A 19,766-nucleotide genomic window follows, 5' to 3' on the forward strand; every position below is an offset into this window, starting at 1 on the left:
GCAGCAGATTAAATTCCTCTCTGCAAAATTATACTCCAAAAACAGCAGCAGATAGACATGCTCCAACTACCTAGTTTCAACAATAGACATGCAGCAGCAGATGAAAACACACCCTTCCATCACAGAGCGTCATGTGGTATTGAAGACAGCATGAAGAAACTGCAAAACAAGGATGCTCTGTCTGAAGAACAACAGAACTGCAAAACAGGGATGTTCTGTCTGAAGAACAACACTAACTAGAATAAAACATGCAGCAACAGTGACAAAAGCTCCAAACCAATTCCCACCCATCCATCACAAAGCATCATTACATGTAGCTAAATTGCAGCAGCAGACTATTTGAAACCTGTTGGACAATCTTCACTGTATTTAAATAGATTAAATTCTGTTGTGTACAAAACAACAACAAGAATATAAAGAAATAAAGAAAATGAGAGAATTTGTTTGATTACAAAAATTAAACTCGAAATAAAAATAAATAAATAAAAACAGATTTTATTTTGCTACAAAAATAAAATTAAAATCTGATTAAATAAACAAAAAAAAACAGAATAAAAATTAAACAACTTACTTGGTTAATTTTTTTTGAATAACTATCTGATCAAGTCCAGTGTTTAACACTGTGTCCTTAAGACAGATTCGTCCTCTCCACGGTGCTTTCAAAATCTGGACGTCTATCTCCCAGGATAAAATGATCTATCAACGAATAAAAGCAGCATTACAATTTATTCGTTCGTCGAACACACTAAGCGTTTATACTCTCTGTAACAAGAACTTAATGCAAAATGAAGAATAAATTTATAGCAGAAGATGAAGTACAAAATTGGAGTATTTTTCTAAATGGGGGGGCTTAGTCTATTTATAGATGGATTGGTGGCTTTCCATTTTGAATTAAACAGGTAGTGTACCTGTTCAATTTGAATTAAACAGATACAAAACTGTTTAGGCACTGTTTGGTTTGAAATTCAAACAGATTTAGAGCTGTTGGGTTCAAAAAACGGAAGGGCCCTGTTTGGATGTACAGAAAAAACCGAACCAGATTATTTCCGGTTAATTTGAATTATGGATTTTATTTTACCAAAAAATGAAAATAAATTCAAATGTTTTTGGCCCAAAAATATTAGTATTGGGCCGAACAAGCGCAACCCAACCACGCACCCGCGCCCAAGCCCAGCCCGCCCGACTGACCGGACGGACGGCGGTGGCGGTGCGCGCGCGTGTGTGGTGATTTTTGAGTCCAATGGGTCTAGCCCATTTTGCCCATAACCTCTCCCTCTAAAACACTTGGGTACCCCTTGGGACACACCCCAAGTACCAAACCCATGCCTTATAAACCCTTTCAAAACTTCCTACCAAATCAATGTGGGACAAGCCATTTTACAACCTTAAGGAATTTCCACCAAAACTCCATTTCCATGGAGCACACTTTGGCTTCAATTTCCCATTCACTCGGTAATGGTTTTGAGCAACCAAATATATCACGTGCATCACAACGGGGCATAGAACGCGTTACCACTTTGACCCGAGTAAATCGACGCTCGGGGCCCACCTAAAAAATAGACCAAACTTGAGAAAAAATTCTGGTTTTACCCAGAATGTTTCTACTATTTCCAACAATCCCCTACATGAATGGAATTTGATGACAATGGAAATGCAACAATATGCAGACTTTAACGAAAGAGTATAAGTCGAAAATATCTTGCATCAGGATACGTAGTTTTCGGCCTTGAACCTTCCCTAGTGATAACCTATCGGACTTACTGGCTAACCAATGGACGCGATGTCTTGAATTGTTCAGCCGTTTGTGTAAGCCAAGACAATAGATTCCACACAAAATATCTTCTGACACATCGTGGTTCTCACTGTTGTGTTCATTTTGGCCTTGAACGCACCTGGTTTTCATGAGTATTTCTAGAGAATGTAGCCTTTTTCATTCTCATAGAACCGGCCCCAGTTCAACACTCATATAGGTGATTCTTATTGTGAGTATCTCCTTATAATCGTCTTATTTTTTTGTCTTAATCAAGATATAAGTAATCATTAAAAGCAAAGCTTATCCTTATACCCTTGCAGACAACATATGTTGCAGATATCACTCTCACCATAGGAACATGTAGGAATTTTAATCCCTTGGTGATTTCTGGCGAGCCATACATAACTTAGTTGTCCTTTTGAACTTAGTTCTTGGGATCTCCAGTCATATAAGTAGGGTTACCATTATGACGACTCTTATGTAATAGGCTTTAATCCCATCCCCTTTGATGAACTATACACTAGCTCTTTTGTCAAACCTTTTGTTAACGGATCCGCAATATTCTCTTTAGATTTTATATAATCTATTGAGATTATTCCGTTTGACAACAATTGCCTTACGGTATTATGTCGACGATGAATATATCGTGACTTACCGTTATACATGTGATTATGTGCCCTGCCTATTGCAGATTGACTATCACAATGAATGCAAATAGCTGGCACAGGTTTTGGCCACATTAGAATGTCTTCTAAGAAGTGACGAAGCCATTCTGCTTCTTCACCTGCTTTGTCTAAAGCAATGAACTCAGATTCCATTGTGGATCGTGCGATGCAAGTTTGTTTCGTGGACTTCCAAGAAACAGCAGCGCCTCCTAGAGTAAAGACATATCCACTAGTGGATTTTGAATCTTTAGTATCCGATATCCAATTGGCATCACAATAACCTTCGAGTACTGCTGGATATCGAGTAAAGTTCAAACCATGATCACGAGTAAATCTTAGATATCTAAGAACCCGAATGATCGCTTTCCAATGGTCTTCTCCAGGGTTACTAGTGTACCTACTCAATTTACTGATAGCATAGGCTATATCAGGATTAGTACAATTCATTAGGTACATTAGGCTTCCAATGATTTGGGAGTATTTTAACTGAGACACTGCATCACCTTTATTTTTTGATAAATAAAGGCTGATGTCTACAGGTGTTCTAGCTAAATTCAAATCATCCTTGATAAATTTATCAAGAATTTTCTCAATATAATGAGATTGAGATAATGCATATCTGTCAGATGTTTTAGTAATTTTCATTCCTAATATAACATCTGTGACCCCCATATCTTTCATATCAAATCTTTTGTTAAGCATTTGCTTAGTTGATTTGATCATGTTTTGACTGCTTCCAATGATAAGCATGTCATCCACATAAAGACAAACTATGACATATCCTTGGTCAGTGTTTTTAACATAGACGCATTTGTCACATTCGTTTATCTTAAACCCATTAGTAAGCATTGCATGATCAAATTTTTCATGCCATTGCTTAGGTGCTTGTTTTAATCCATAAAGGGATTTTACAAGTCGACAAACTTTCTTTTCTTGCCCTGATACTACAAACCCTTCGGGTTGTTCCATATAAATCTCTTCATTTAGATCACCGTTTAAGAAAGCTGTCTTAACATCCATTTGATGTATTTCTAAATTAAACAACGCTGTTATAGCAATAAGCATGCGAATGGATGTTATTCTTGTCACAGGGGAATATGTGTCAAAATAATCCCGTCCTTCCTTTTGTCTGTAACCTTTAACTACAAGCCTTGCTCTATACTTGTCAATTGAATCATTTGCTTTCATTTTTCTCTTGAATATCCATTTATATCCAAGAGTTTTAGAACCTGGTGGAAGATCCACCAATTCCCAAGTATGATTTTGCATAATGGATTCAATTTCATTATTAACAGCCTCTTTCCACAAAGGTGCTTCAGGACCTGTCATTGCTGCCTTAAAGCTTTGAGGTTCATTTTCTAACAAGTATGTCAGAAAATCTGGACCAAAGGATTTTGATGTTCTCGCTCTCTTACTTCGTCTTGGTTCATCATCAGTTAAATCCTGTTGGTCGAGACCATTACTAGTCTCTTGTGTTCGATTGTCATTAGTCTCTTGACTTGGTGTACAATCATAAGTTCTTTTCTGTGAACTTAATTCCTGTCCTTTCTTATAAGGAAAGACATGTTCAAAAAATACAGCATTCATTGACTCTATAATAGTGTTCACATTTATATCAGGTATTTCTGATTTATAAGTCAGAAACCGATATGCACTATTATTCTGAGCATAACCAATAAACACACAATCTACTGTTTTTGGTCCAATCTTAGTCTTTTTAGGAACAGGTACTTCAACTTTTTCCAAACACCCCCACACTTTTAAGTATTTGTAGGAAGGTGGCCGACCTTTCCACAATTCATAAGGAATGCTTTTGGTTTTCTTGTGGGGTATTCTATTAAGAACATAATTTGCAGACAATATTGCTTACCCCCACAAGTTCTGTGGTAAGCCTGAACTTAGTAACATGGCATTCATCATTTCTTTTAGGGTTCTATTCTTCCTTTCAGCAATTTCATTTTGCTGTAGAGAATAAGGGGCTGTAGTTTGGTGAATAATGCCATGTTGTGCACAAAATTCATTTAATGGTGCATCATATTCACCACCCCTATCACTTCTAACCATTTTAATGGTTTTACTAAGTTGATTTTCAACTTCTGTTTTGTAGAGTTTAAACATTTCTAAGGCTTCATCTTTACTTCTAAATAAATAAACATAACAATATCTTGTGCAATCATCAATAAATGTTATGAAATATTTTTTGCCTCCTCTAGTTTGAATAAATTTTAGATCACATACATCAATATGAATTAATTCTAGAGGTTCGGTTTTCCTTTCAACCGATTTAAATGGAGCCTTAGTTAGTTTCGCTTCTACACAAATTTCACATTTATGATTAGGATTAATTTCAAACTTTGGTATATGATCTAAACCAATTAATCTACGCAAAGCATCAAAATTCACATGTCCTAATCTACCATGCCATAAATTTGACTCAAGAATATAAACAAAAGATGTGTTATTCTTATTCATAGCAACTTTCGATATAACTATCATTACATTCAACTTAAAGAGACCATCACTCATGTATCCTTTACCAACATACATACCACTCTTTGTTAATACAAATTTATCAGACTCAAATACAAGCCTAAAACCATTTTTACTTAACAAAGACCCAGAAACTAAATTCTTCCGGATGTCAGGTACATGCAATACGTTGTTGAGGGTCAGTTCTTTTCCTGATGTCATCTTTAAGATCACTTTCCCTTGTCCAGCCACAGTAGAAGTAGAAGAATTTTCCATAAAAAGTTGTTCACCATTTGCAGCCTCATTGTAGGTAGTGAACATCTTCTTGTCCGCACATATGTAACCCACCACTCTTTGGGATTTCCAACCAAGTTAGCCTCAGACACCACAGCAGAAAGGTTGATGTCATTCACTCCATCAGAGATGTAATCCAATTCTGTTACATTGGCCTGATTAGTGGTCTTCTTACTTGTACTTCCATGATTCTTCTTAGGGCGGCGGCAGTCAGAAGCTCGATGTCCAGTTTTGCCACAGTTATAGCATTTTCCTTTGAACTTCTTGTTGCTATCGCCTTGTTTAGGACCATCTCCAGTAAACTTCCTCTTTTTGTTATGTGGTTTATGAACTTGTTCAACCACATTAGCCTTGGACTCAATGGGATTTTTCCCATTCCTCTTTTCAGCCTTCCGGTTATCTTCTTCAATTCTTAATCTTACAATCAATTCATCCATAGTCATCTCTTTGCGTTTATGTTTTAAATAATTTTTGAAATCTTTCCAAGCCGGTGGTAACTTTTCCACTAAAGCAGCGACTTGGAATGACTCGCTAAGAGACACACCTTCTGAATGAATATCATGCAAAATTATTTGAAAACTTTGAACTTGAGATATTACCATTTGGGAGTCTACCATAACAAAATCCAAAAATTTACCGATGACAAATTTCTTCGTGCCGGCATCTTCTGTCTTGTATTTCTTCTCCAAAGATCCCACAATTCTTTTGCTGTTTTCAGAGGACTGTATACATTATACAGCATATTGTCAAGGCCATTTAGGATGTAGTTTCTGCACAGGAAATCTGAATGTTTCCAAGCATCTACAGCGGCAACAACTTGCCGATCACTTTCACCCTCTTTAAGTGCTGGAGCCTCTTCATGGAGAAATCAGGCCAAATTAAGAGTTGTAAGATAGAACAGCATCTTCTGCTGCCATCTCTTAAACTCGGTACCGTTAAATTTTTCCGGTTTTTCTCCATGATTGATTGGTACATGAACATGGTTCTGGATAGGGACCGATGTAGGTGTTACAATAGGAGTACCACTGCCAGATGCAGTTTCAGTTGTAGTAGCCATAATCTCTAATTACAAAAATCAGAAAAAATTAAAACACAAATTAATTTTCTAGTTACTAAAACCAGAAAATAAATTATAACAACAAAATAATTTTATTTTCCTTGTTACTAAAACTAGAAAAATAAAATATCACAATAATTTTCTGTAATACCAAATAATATTCTGCAATTGTTAATGACACCAGTATATTACTACTAGTTGTCAAAGAAAGGAGACACTATATTACTACTATCTGTCAAATAGCATAAATCACTATTTGTTTTTCCAATCCAGAATATTACTTTGAAAACACAGAAAATTAAATACAATGAAGATACCAAAAAAAAAAAGTATTCTGTCTTAAGATTGTTGGACAATCTTCACTGTATTTAAATAGATTAAATTATGTTGTGTACAAAACAACAACAAGAATATAAAGAAATAAAGAAAAGGAGAAAATTTGTTTGATTACAAAAATCAAACTCGAAATAAAAATAAATAAATAAAAACAGATTTTATTTTGTTACAAAAACAAAATTAAAATCTGATTAAATAAACAAAAAAAACAGAATAAAAATTAAACAACTTACTTGGTTAATTTCTTTTGAATAACTATTTGATCAAGTCCAGTGTTTAACATTGTATCCTTAAGACAGATTCGTCCTCTCCACGGTGCTTTCAAAATCTGGACGTCTATCTCCCAAGATAAAATGATCTATCAACGAATAAAAACAGCATTACAATTTATTCGTTCGTCAAACACACTAAGTGTTTATACTCTCTATAACAAGAACTTAATGCAAAATGAAGAATAAATTTATAGCAGAAGATGGAGTACGAAAATTGGAGTATTTTTCCAAATGGGGGGGCTTAGTCTATTTATAGATGGATTGGTGGCTTTCCATTTAGAATTAAACAGGTAGTGTACCTGTTCAATTTGAATTAAACAGATACAAAACTGTTTAGGCACTGTTTGGTTTGAAATTCAAACAGATTTAGAGCTGTTGGGTTCAAAAAACGGAAGGGCCCTGTTTGGATGTACAGAAAAAACCGAACCAGATTATTTCCGGTTAATTTGAATTATGGATTTTATTTTACCAAAAAATGAAAATAAATTCAAATGTTTTTGGCCCAAAAATATTAGTATTGGGCCGAACAAGCGCAACCCAACCACGCACCCGCGCCCAAGCCCAGCCCGCCCGACTGACCGGACGGACGGCGGTGGCGGCGCGCGCGCGTGTGTGGTGATTTTTGGGTCCAATGGGTCTAGCCCATTTTGCCCATAACCTCTCCCTCTAAAACACTTGGGTACCCCTTGGGGCACACCCCAAGTACCAAACCCATGCCTTATAAACCCTTTCAAAACTTCCTACCAAATCAATGTGGGACAAGCCATTTTACAACCTTAAGGAATTTCCACTAAAACTCCATTTCCATGGAGCACACTTTTGCTTCAATTTCCCATTCACTCGGTAATGGTTTTGAGCAACCAAATATACCACGTGAATCACAACGCGGCATAGAACGCGTTACCACTTTGACCCGAGTAAATCGACGCTCGGGGCCCACCTAAAAAATAGACCAAACTTGAGAAAAAATTCTGGTTTTACCCAGAATTTTTCTACCATTTTCAACAAAATCTTCACAACACTAAGCTCCAACCTCCTCCCACACAGAGCAGCCCATCTCCTAGCCCTGCTGAAATCAGCAGTCAACCAGACAAACAGTAGGCTAAAACCAGACCAACTTAGGTCTGCCACACACCAGATATAAAACTAGCAGCAAACAACAAAATATGGAAGGCTCAAACCAGACCAACTTATCCCTACCCCACACCAGATATAAAACCAGCAACACACAACACTTACTTAAGAGACAGCAAAAACTGAGCAGAACAAGACTTACTAGATAAACTGCAAACAACTCTAGACCAGCCATCCAAACCAATCAAACATGGTCTGATTTAAATTAGACAAAAGCCTTCACCCCACCTGAATCTAGAGCACATGCACCCTGCATTTTGAACAACAAACCTCTGCAGTTCTAAACCTTATTGCAATTTGATCTGGTAGAGATTGGACACTAAATCATGGACTGAATAATCCATCTTCAAGTGCCATTTGGACCACAAAGCTACTTGCACCTTAACTTGTTCACAAAGAACTTGGAGATCGGGAATAGCATCCTTAAATAAGCATTGGTTTCGCAACTTCCATACTGACCATAAAACTATAGAGGGAATAATCTGCCAAACTTTGAGAACCCAAGACTTGAATTTGGACCTGCCAGCATACCACCACTACAACAGGCCTTCTATAGAAGCTGTAATAGCCCAAACCTAGTCCCACCACTCTACCATGTGAGACCAACACTTCCATACCAGAGGACACAGCGGTGGCACATGTTCAACAGTTTCCATCTCAGCTTGGCAAAAAACACACAGATTACTAGCACTCAAATGAAGAGCCCCAATTCTTTAAAGGTAGGATGAGGTTTTGACTCTGCCACGCCAAGCCAACCAACAGAAAAACTGCATCTTTGGAGGGGCCAATCTCACCCAGACCCCTGCTGGGACTACCAAACCATTCCCACCAGCTGCAGCCTTCCACCTCCACACAGAGGCAACTGAAAACTGTCCTGTCTTCTTTGCTAACCAGGAGTAGGAGTCATCAACACCATCTTTGAGCCTTGGAGTTAATAACAGCATGCCTAACAGCCTCTGCAAATCCTCTTCTTCCTAAGCTAAGAGATTCCTTTTGAAATGAAGCTGCCACCCACCTGAGGCACCAATCTTTGCACTGAGCTGCTGCAAAGAATCCTCATTCTCTGTGGATAAACTAAACAATATAGGAAATTCATTCTTCAAGACTCTGCCATCTAACCAAGGATCATACCAAAACTTTATCCTCCTCCCATTGCTAACTATTATTTTAACCTGTTCGCTAAAAAATTCACCCATTTGCTGATTAACCATAGAAAGTTGTGAGATATCCTTCCAAACCAATGAGACCCCTACTGTCTGATTCAATAAAGATGACCATCCCTCGCCAATTTTTCCATACCTAGAGCAGATCACTGCTTTCCACAGAGCTTTATCCTCACTGCCATATCTCTACCACCACTTTAGCAACAAGCATTCATTTACCACACCTAAGTCCCTAACTCCCAAGCCTCCTTGATTCTTACCTTTTGTGACCTCCATCCACTTAACCATGTGCACTTTTCTGCTGGCAGCAGAACTTCCCCACAAAAAATTGGCTTGAATCTTAGAAATAGATTTTACGACCCCCTTTGGCATTTTAAAGATTGACAGAAAGTAGATAGGCAAATTAGACAAAGCTGATTTGATCAAAGTCAGTCTACCAGCATAAGACAAGAATCTCCTTTTCAAAGAAGAGAGCTTCTTTTGAAATTTCGCCACTACTGGAGCCCAAGTGCTCTTTCTACTAGGATTGGCCCCTAAAGGCAAGCCTAAAAAATTAATAGGCAATTTATTAGGCAGACAATTCAACACCTTAGCAAACTCCTTAGTCTAGTCTTCATGATAACCCACCCCACAAACCACACTTTTGTGGAAATTTATTCTTAAACCAGAGATCACCTCAAAACTCTTTTAATATTCAAGACTTCCTCCATGCCTCCTTCACAAAAAATGGTGGTATCATCTGCAAATTGAAGATGAGAGATGCCCAGCTGATCAGAGCCTACTGATGCTCCCTTAAACAGGCCCTTCTCGATAGCCCTACCCAACAAACGATTAAGGCCTTCAGCTGCTATAATGAACAAAAATGGAGATAGAGGGTCATCTTGCCTTAACCCCTTTTGTGGTTGAAACTCCTCCGTGGGTGAACCATTAACTAATATAGACACCATAGTTGTTGTAATACAAGTCTTCATCCACCTAATACACCTAGCCCCAAAGCCAAAACTACCCAACATTGATAGCAAAAATTCCCAACTTAATGAATCATAGGCTTTCTCGAAATCCAACTTCAAGATAATGCACTTCTTCCTAGCTCTATGCCACCCATCCACAACCTCATTGGCAATCAACACTCCATCAAAAATATGCTTACCACTTACAAACGCAGACTGCACCTCACTAATCACGGCTGAGAGAACCTGTTTCATTCTTTTAGACAACACCTTGGCCAAGATCTTGTAGATGGAGCTGACCAAGCTAATTGGCCTATAATCTCCCAATCCTGAAGGACTATCCCTCTTAGGAATAAGTACAATGAAGGAGCTATTGATCCCAGATGATAGCTTAGCATTTGTGTGAAAATCATGAAACATTTGAACAATCTCACCTTTCATGACAGGCCAACACTTTTTTATGCATGCCAAATTAAAACCATCCGGACCGGGGGCCTTGTTGCCGTCACAATCTTGAAGAGCTACCCAAATCTCATCTTCCGAGAACACTGCTTCCAAGTTAGCCGCTGCCTCTGAGTTAATAAAATTGAAAGGGCCTGAAAGCTTTGTGTAGACACCCCATTTTTGACCGACCTTAAGACTCAGACGTCACCGATTGAGCGCTCGGTGATGTTGCATATTGTGTTCGTTCAGAAGTTTCAGAGTCTCGGCTGTGAGCCTTGCTTCTGGACTTCCGGACTCTTTTGTGCTTTGCCTCGGTTTGCGAACCAGGCTCTGTTTTCTCTGTTTTCTCTTCTCGAAGGGAGGGAGAGGTCTCGTAGATCATCTCTCAGTGGCCGTAGGCCACGTTTCGTGGTCGTAGGCCAGTTTTGCCCGTTTGGAGCCCGGTTTCCGATTTTTCGGAGCCGTTGGCCGTGTGCCTCGGTTCGGGACCGCTTAACCACCTCCGTTTGCTCCGGTTTTTGGCATGCATCTTATTTACTCCCTTTTGAGGGACACTGGGGTCTGAGAACCCACTTCGTGGCCGAACGCCACTTTCGGTGCTTAACAGCCCGTTTTCGGGACCCCGAACTGCGTGTTTTGGCCTCCGAGCATTCGTTTTGCATCGGTTTTCGTTCATTTTTGGCAGGTACCTCTGTTTTTTCACCAGGAAGGTCACTGGAGGGTGGGAGGCCAGCAATTATCTTGGAAACCAATTATATTCCATTTTCGCCCTCCGATACCCGTTTTTCGCACTTTCGGGCCAATGTTGAACACCTTGGAGCCATTTTCTTCAAACCCAAACCACATATTTGTGATGTACACACATGGGAGGACCCTAAAAGTTCATGGCCGGCCACTAATGTTTCTTGACCCTTTTGAACCCCTCCTTCCGAGCCAATGTTGAACACCCTTGGGCCACTTTCTTGAACTTTGAACCACATATTTGTGATGTACACACATGGGAGGACCCTAAAAGTTTATGGCCGGCCATTAATTCCATTTGAACCTTTTGAACCCCTCCTCAAAATGGCTTGTTCTCTCTCCTGTTTTAGAGTTTCCAAATTCGAACCACAGGGTTGTGAAGAGGAGACCTGGGAGGCCACCAATATGTGGTGGCCGGCCACTAAAGCCACTTGGCCTTTTTGACCCTTGGCCGGCCGGCTAGGGGGGGTGGCCGGCCGGCCACATCCAAGTCCAATAATGGGCCGGCCATGTTCCTCTCTCTGCACCCTTTACAGCTGTATAGCTGTTTTCCCTAGAAAATATCTCAATCCGGGGGATATTTTGTGGGGGAAAGATTGCCTCCTTTTTCCCCCACCTTTACACCCTCTTTTTGTTCCTTATAGCCAGCTTCCAACACTTGTAGGAGGGGTTGGAACAAAATTGCTTTGAAGCTTTACATACAACTCTCCCTCTATCTCTCTCATTCTCTAAAAAATATCCAAGTTCTACACCTCATTTCTTCATCATTATCAAGCTCTACCACCACCCCTCCATTCCAGCAGCAAGGGGAGGAATTCCAGTAGCTTAAAGTCATCAAAGTTGGTCCAAGAAGCAACAAAAGCATTGGTCTTCAAGGGTGAGTAGCATTTCCCCCTTTTTTGGTCCATTTCTTGCACCTTTTGTAAGCCATACATGCTTATTGATTTGAGCTCCGACCAAAACTGAAAAGGTCATTTTTTGGAGCTCATTTTCTTGTTTCATTAAGGGCTCAACCCGGTTTGAGCCATCCATATTGCACTTGCTTCAGTATCCTCCTTGAATGCCATTTTCTTGCATGCTTTGGCAGCCTATCATGCTTCTGTTTTTGGTCTTTTTACAGGCCTAGAAATAGTCTTATCTTGACCTTCTTAACATGTTTCATTAAGGGTCTTTGGCTGTTTGATGAATATTTTGCATACTTTGTGTTATAGCCACTTTTGAGCCTCATTTTGCATTGCATTTCTAGCATGTTTGTATACTGTTTTGGAGTTTTTACAGTTCTATAAATAGTCATATTTTTGGTCCCTCTTCAATGTTGTAGAAGGGAATTTTTCAGTTTGGGCTTTGCATATACCACTTGCCTCTTTGGCCACTTTTTGGCCCCTTTTTCTTGCATGGGAGTGCAGCCATACCTGTGTTTGTTTTTGGGGTTTTTACAGTTCTGGAAAACATCATATTTTGGGCCCCTCTTCAACTTTGTTGAAGGGCCCTAACCTGTTTGAGGACAGGAGCTGCGAGTTGCTTCTTAATCCCATGTTTAGGGCCATTTCTTGCATGCTAGTTTTGCACTGTTTTTGCTTGCTATTTGGCCATGTTTTGAATTGGAAAAATGCTTATCTTGGGATTTCCTTGCTTCTATATTTTCATTGCATGTTCATATTGTGCATATTTGGTATAGCTATAGGCCATTTTGGGTGCCAAAATTCATATTTCGGGACTATTCCATGCATCGGGTGTGCTTTCGCCTCGTTTCGGGGCTGTTTTCCCCCACATTTCAGTGCTTAAATTCCACTAGCATGTTTGCATATCGCATTTCATATCATTTGCATTGCGTATGTCATCGCCTCAGTTTGCGTGCCCGTGTGCAAGCATTTCGAGGCACTTCATTTTCATCCACCGGCCTCTTATGTGAGTGTGGCTGAGGCTCTCTCATGTTAGTGTAAGTCCATGTTGCATTTTATATGTCATTTTAGCCCTATTGCATTGCATACGCCATTGCCTCGGTTTGCGTGCCCGTGTGCACGCATTTTAAGGCACTTCATTTTCATCCACCGGCCTCTTATGTGAGTGTGGCTGAGGCTCTCTCATGTTAGTGTAAGTCCATGTTGCATTCTATATGCCATTTTAGCCCTATTGCATTGCATATGCCATTGCCTCGGTTTGCGTGCCCGTGTGCACGCATTTCGAGGCACTTCATTTTCATCCACCGGCCTCTTATGTGAGTGCGGCTGAGGCTCTCTCATGTTATTATAAGTCCATGTTGCATTCTATATGCCATTTCCATGCCATTGCATTGCATATGCCTTTGCCTCGGTTTGCGTGCCCGTGTGTACGCATTTCGAGGCACTTCATTTTCATCCATCGGCCTCTTATGTGAGTGTGGCTGAGTCTCTCTCATGTTAGTGTAAGCCCATATCATATTTCCATGTCATTTGCATTGCATATGTCATTTTCTCGGTTTGCGTGCCCGTGTGCACGCATTTCGAGGTATCTCATTTTCGCAGCATAGTGCATGCTAGGCTGTATCTTAGATCGCATTCATGCATTTCCTCAGTTTGCGTGCCCGTGTGCACGCGCTTCGAGGCATCTCATTTGCATAGCATTGTGCATGCTAGGCTGTATCTTAGTTGCATTCATGCATGTCATGCATATTGCATTGTGTTCGGAATATGCGTTAGCCCGGGCGTAGGAAACGAGGTGCGTTTCATACTCCGAGTGACGGAACGTGTCTCAATTCCCTAGTCACCGACACTCCGAATCATCCATGATGGAGTTAGGTTCTTGTTGTGTTTATATGTGCATTCATCCCATATTAAATTGTGCAATTCGACTCCTCGATCATCATGCCTCGATATGCGTGATTGGTGGCACGAGGATCGAGGTATGCATATATTTGTGAAAATACATTGCTATGCCCCTTTCCTGCTCTCTGTTGCAGCAAAATGAAGAATCAGCAACTTTTCGAAGTCTGGCACGCTTTCCAAGAATAACTGCTAAACAGAGGCTAATTGGGGCATCCCGGTGGATTTCCGCGCAAGGCAACCTAGACATGCATCATTCATCAGAAGCAAGGCAGTCCCTGGCTTGCACGCCAGTTTTACAGTTTTCTTAGTTAATTTGTTAATTAATTAGGAATTTGTATATTATTCGGACTGTAATATTTGAACTGTAATATTCTTTCATTCGGGATTGTATATTTATTCGGACCCTCTGCGCGAGGGCATAATTGTAATAAGTGTGCGTGTGTGTGTTGTATGTCTTCCAATCTCACGTCTTCCTTCCCTTTTATTTTACCTGCTTATGATGGTTAGATTAGGGCATGTTTCAATTAGCATACAGTATGACAGCATGTTTGCATCATTCATCTGTTTTGCATGCACCGGGCTCGGCGCATCATACTAACTGCATTGTACTTTCAATTCCAAATTGAATACATGTTAGTTGTAGCATCCCATATGCCATGTTTAGAATAGCCGAGTCTGCTATAGTTTGCATTTTTGCATGTGTTGCATTAGGCATTTCTGTATACTTAGGATTCATGCATGATTTCTAATGAGTTTTTGTTTCGGCTTGGAGTACCCGGTGAGCTTTATGCTTTAGCATCCTTGCATGCGTGTGAGTGAATGCCATGATAGCATGCTTACCATGAGGCAATATGCTTATGTGATATAAACTGCCTGAATGCCTGTGGGTGAAGGTTGAGTTATTTGGATTGGAGCAAATCATTGACTGTGAGTTTTAAGCCCACTAGATAGTGGCAAAACCATCTTTTCTAAACCCACCCGAGGGTGGCAAAATCTGCATTTTAAGCCTACTTGCGAGTAGCAAACCATCTTTCAAATAAACAAGCATGAAATGTTTTGTTCTAATTCAGGCGACCCAGTCTATACTTGTATGCTGTGCGCATCACATAGTAACCTAGGCTAATAACCGGAATAAGAACACACAATGTTTTCAAAAATAGATATCATGGTTAGTAGAGGCCGATCTTTGATCGGGAGAACGGGGGTGCTCACGAAGTGACCTTCCCCAATCGTACCCAAGTTCCCGAGCCGAGGCAACTTTGGTGATGACGGACACGTGGCCTTTGGCACTGAGTCAGGGTTTCCTAAATTTCCCATTAAAAAACATTTAGGTGGCGACTCTGTATCTGGCAAAGTAGTCCATGTTTGGCACTTCTTTCAAAAAATCTGTTTTTTTTTTCTCAAAACGATTTGCCGGATTTGGACTCTTTGGTTCAGACTTAGAACCGTGACAAATTTGAGAGTCCTGAGCTGTAGTGACCCCAAAATGAACGGAACGGGAGCTCGTTCCTCCCGGGGCATTCGGGGACATCTACACTTTGGCCTCACAGACCAACTCTCCATAAACTACTTACTAAAATGCCTCACCACAGCCTGTTTAATCTGAGCAAGGTCCTCAAAGCACACCCCTTCCACACACACTGAGTCTAACAAGTTCTTTCTCTGTCTCCTGTAAGCTATAATGTGGAAAAACCTAGTATCTTTATCACCATTTCGAGCCCACAGCACCCTGGACCACAACCTTGCCTTATCTCTGCTTAATTTCCACACTAGACTTCTAACTTCTCTTCTACTTCTAATGCCTTCATCATCCAGAGACCCAGACTCTGCCTTCAAATCCCAATCATGTAACTGCTCCTCAGCAGACTTTTAAAGAGAGTCAATATTGCCAAACACCTCCTTGTTCCACACCCTGAAATGAGATCTTAACTCATTCAGTTTCCTCATGAGTTTAAACCTAGCCCAACCTGACACTTGATTATTTTTCCAAATTTGTTTAACTGCAGGCAGAAAGGTAGGGGTGTGAAAGCCAGGGGTTTAAGAACTTGAAGGGTTTGGGACCCCAATCCCTTACATCATCCCTCAACAGAATAGGGCAGTGATCTGATAAAGTTCTAGGTAAACCCCATTACTTAAAGGAGAACTTTTCTAGCCACCTAGAATCCAGCAGGAATCTATCTATCATACTCCATCTCTCCCCATCCAATGCATTACACCAGGTGAACTGTCTACCTAACAAAGGCATATCTGATAATTCCAATTTGTCAATAAACTCATTAAAATCCTTCATCCCCCTCTCCCTCCTAGAGCACCCTCTCCTCTCACTAATGAATATGATTTCATTAAAATCCCCCCCCCCCCCCCACACACACACCAAGGGTTTGGATAATGGGGGAAAAAATTAATCAAAACTTCCCATAACTTTCTCCTACCTACAACCTCATTTGGGGCATAAATATTGACTATGGTACACTCAAAAGAAAGACCAGATATACCTGATAGAAGAATAAAATTCTTACTGCAACAACAGTCACTAAGCTTAAAGACCTCTGGCCTCCAAATGCACAAAAGTCCACCTGCACTACCGTCTGAATCCACTCCCATAAACTCCATCTCTTCATAAGGCCATATAGTCTTCACAAAACTTGCATCCACCGAACTTTAACGCATCAATTTTATCTAAACTAGTTCAATTAGGAGTAAATTTCTCTTCTCTAGAGTAGTTTATTCTCATTAGTAGTTTTAATTCAGTAGTTCGGTAATCGTTTTCTGATTCTTGTAATCAATAATAATTTCAATTATTTCAGTTTGTTTCCCTCTATCGATTCACTCTAAAGAAGTCCTTGAACCATTCAAGTCATAGAACATAACTATAAAGCTTGGTCCTTTTTCCTGTTTTTATAAATTTTTGATTGACCTGTACCAATCAATGGCAAACTAATTTGTAGTAAGGTTACGTATTTCGTAATTGATATTACAAAATTTTGTAATAAAATTACACAAATTTATAGTAGGGTGCATATAGTACATATTCCTCATAGGATTTCCCAACAAGTTATTGTTGTCGATAGTCAATATTTAACCTATAAACACCTTAGTAGAAATAGAGCCCAAAAGACCTAAATAAAATAAGCTATTATTATCAACCTTTAACCCATAAAAAGAGTAATATTATGAATATAGAAACTAAATACATAATGAGACGCAACAAAAGACCTCTTGAATGGTTCAAAAGATCTAAAATCTTAAGTGGACCAAGACCAATGCCTTCAATATATGGGTGATTTCACATTATCATTAATCATCCAATCATAAATTATCATTTAGATATAGTGTATTCTATTATGTTGATGTGTTAGTTTGTAAAGTGAATAAAATAAAATAGTTAACATTTATATAATGGGGATTTCCTCCTTCTGTAGTGTTTTATTATTAGATTGTGATACCATTAGTTAATAATGATGTGATATTATTGTTATTCTAAAATTGTATTTAGATAATAGATTTGGATAAAAATTAAAGAAAAAAAAGAAAAGAAAAAGATGAAAGAAATATAAATAAAATATAAGTTATAATTTTTTTCTTTATTTCATTCGTCTTTTTGTTCCATTTCTAAGTCCTTACTTAAATCGATAATTCAAACTTAACCTAAAAAAGAAAAAAAAGAAAAGAAGATTGATAGGTATCAATCAGTCATTTTATTCATAACCAACATTTATTTGAGATAATGTAAAATCACAACTAAGGCAGGTTATACGTAAACCCCCCATTATAAAATTTATTTTAACATGATCCCTTCGGGAATGAGATTGGTGTTGTGAAATATAAGTGTAGTATCGTGTGGTAGTATCGTGTGGTAAGTCCATGAAGGCATGTCTTAAATTTATTTTAATGATCCGAAACGTTTATAATGTAAGGTTTGTTGAGTAGATTATCTATGAAAAAATTCAAATTAATTAGACATCTGTAATTCACAACAAGACTACATTTATATTTTAAAAAATAAACAGTAAGAATGATTTTAATAAGTTTTTAAGGTTATTATTCATCTTGATCATGGATACTTTATCTGATTAATTTTATTTTTTTATATAGATAATATACTCAATAAATTTTATAATATGAATGATTTAAATTATCAAAATATAATTGAAATAATCCCCACGGGTTTGACCGCATGAGTGCTGTCACAGCAGCCCCAATCCCGATCCCTCCTTACACCTTATTACTAGACTGCAGTGAAAATAACTAGTGGGACAAACTTGAATATTACGCTAATATCTTCTTGCAAAAAAACTACTGTCACTACTCCAACAGACTAGTATTCTAAAAAACTTTGCTGCAATTCTTTTCCATGAAACATTGAAAGAACTTATTTTTTAGTGAATTATACTATTAGTCCTTTTAATTTAAATGAATTGTCATTTTAAATAATTTAATTCATATATTTTCAATTTTATTATAATGTAATCTTTCCATTATGCGCCATTAAAATTTTAAATAGAAAAAACCACATGCAAAAATTAGAGAGATTAAAGTGAAATTTATTTAATACATCAATAGTCTCCTACTTTCTTTTGAAATCCACTTTGATCTCTCTAATCTTGCACATGATCTTTTTTCATTCAAAATTCTAACAACAAATAATGGACTAATTTGGTTTGTTTAAAACTAAAGTGTAGGGTTTACGTGATATTTTTTCTAGATATCACACTCATAAAAAAAAAAAAAAACAAAGTAACCCCTATGTATTGACGTAAAAGGACAAAGACTAGCTTTAAAAAAATCATATAGAGAATATGCATTTAATACTTTGTTGGATAAAATATAAATACACCTATTGAAATTTACTTACAATATGATATAACCCTTTGGTTTTGAAATTTACATTTTGTCCCTCGAAATTTCTAATTTTATAACAAATGACTCTTTTTATTAATAAATCATCAAGTCAATTAATAATTTTTAATAGTATCATAAATTTATTTCTGTTAATAATTCAAATAATTTTATCATTGTATAGGAGAGTAATTAGGAATTTCATTTTTTTGATTAATTATTTTAAATAAAAAATTCTGAAAATGGGATATTTATAATTTTTCAAATCACAGGGAACAATATGTATTTTAAATAAATCTCAAAAAGTGTACTTGTAATTTCACCTGATTTTTTTAAATGAAACTCAACGAACTTTTTAGTACTGTGATGTCCTTAATTCTATTCCTCTCAATATTGTTTGTGTTTCCAAGTGACTAAGTGAGATAATTGTTGAGAATAACATAATTTAATTGTATTTTTTTTTTATTTATTGAAGCAAACAAAATTAGTCTTGCATGAGATATTATGCTAGAATCAACTATAAAAGTTTCCAAGCATTGAGTAAGATTTTAGAAAATGCTTTGGTTGCAAACTAGTAAATTAATTCTTTCTACTAGTAAATACCATGAACTATTTTGATCAAACTAAAATTTCATACTAAAATTACATAAAGAATTTTTTTTTTTAAAAAAAAAAAAAAACCCAGAGAACGCATAGAGGATTAACTCAAGTTTTCCATAGCCAAGTTTAAGCATGGCCACATTAAACGATGTGCACTACAATGGTAATATTTATACCAAGACTAAGCATGACCACATTAAACAAAGTAAACTCAGTATTTGGTTTGCTAACAGTGAAGAGGTGGA

This window comes from Camellia sinensis, chromosome 6 (assembly GCF_055761805.1).
Source record: "Camellia sinensis isolate YWXY chromosome 6, ASM5576180v1, whole genome shotgun sequence".
In the NCBI taxonomy this organism is placed as follows: domain Eukaryota; kingdom Viridiplantae; phylum Streptophyta; class Magnoliopsida; order Ericales; family Theaceae; genus Camellia; species Camellia sinensis.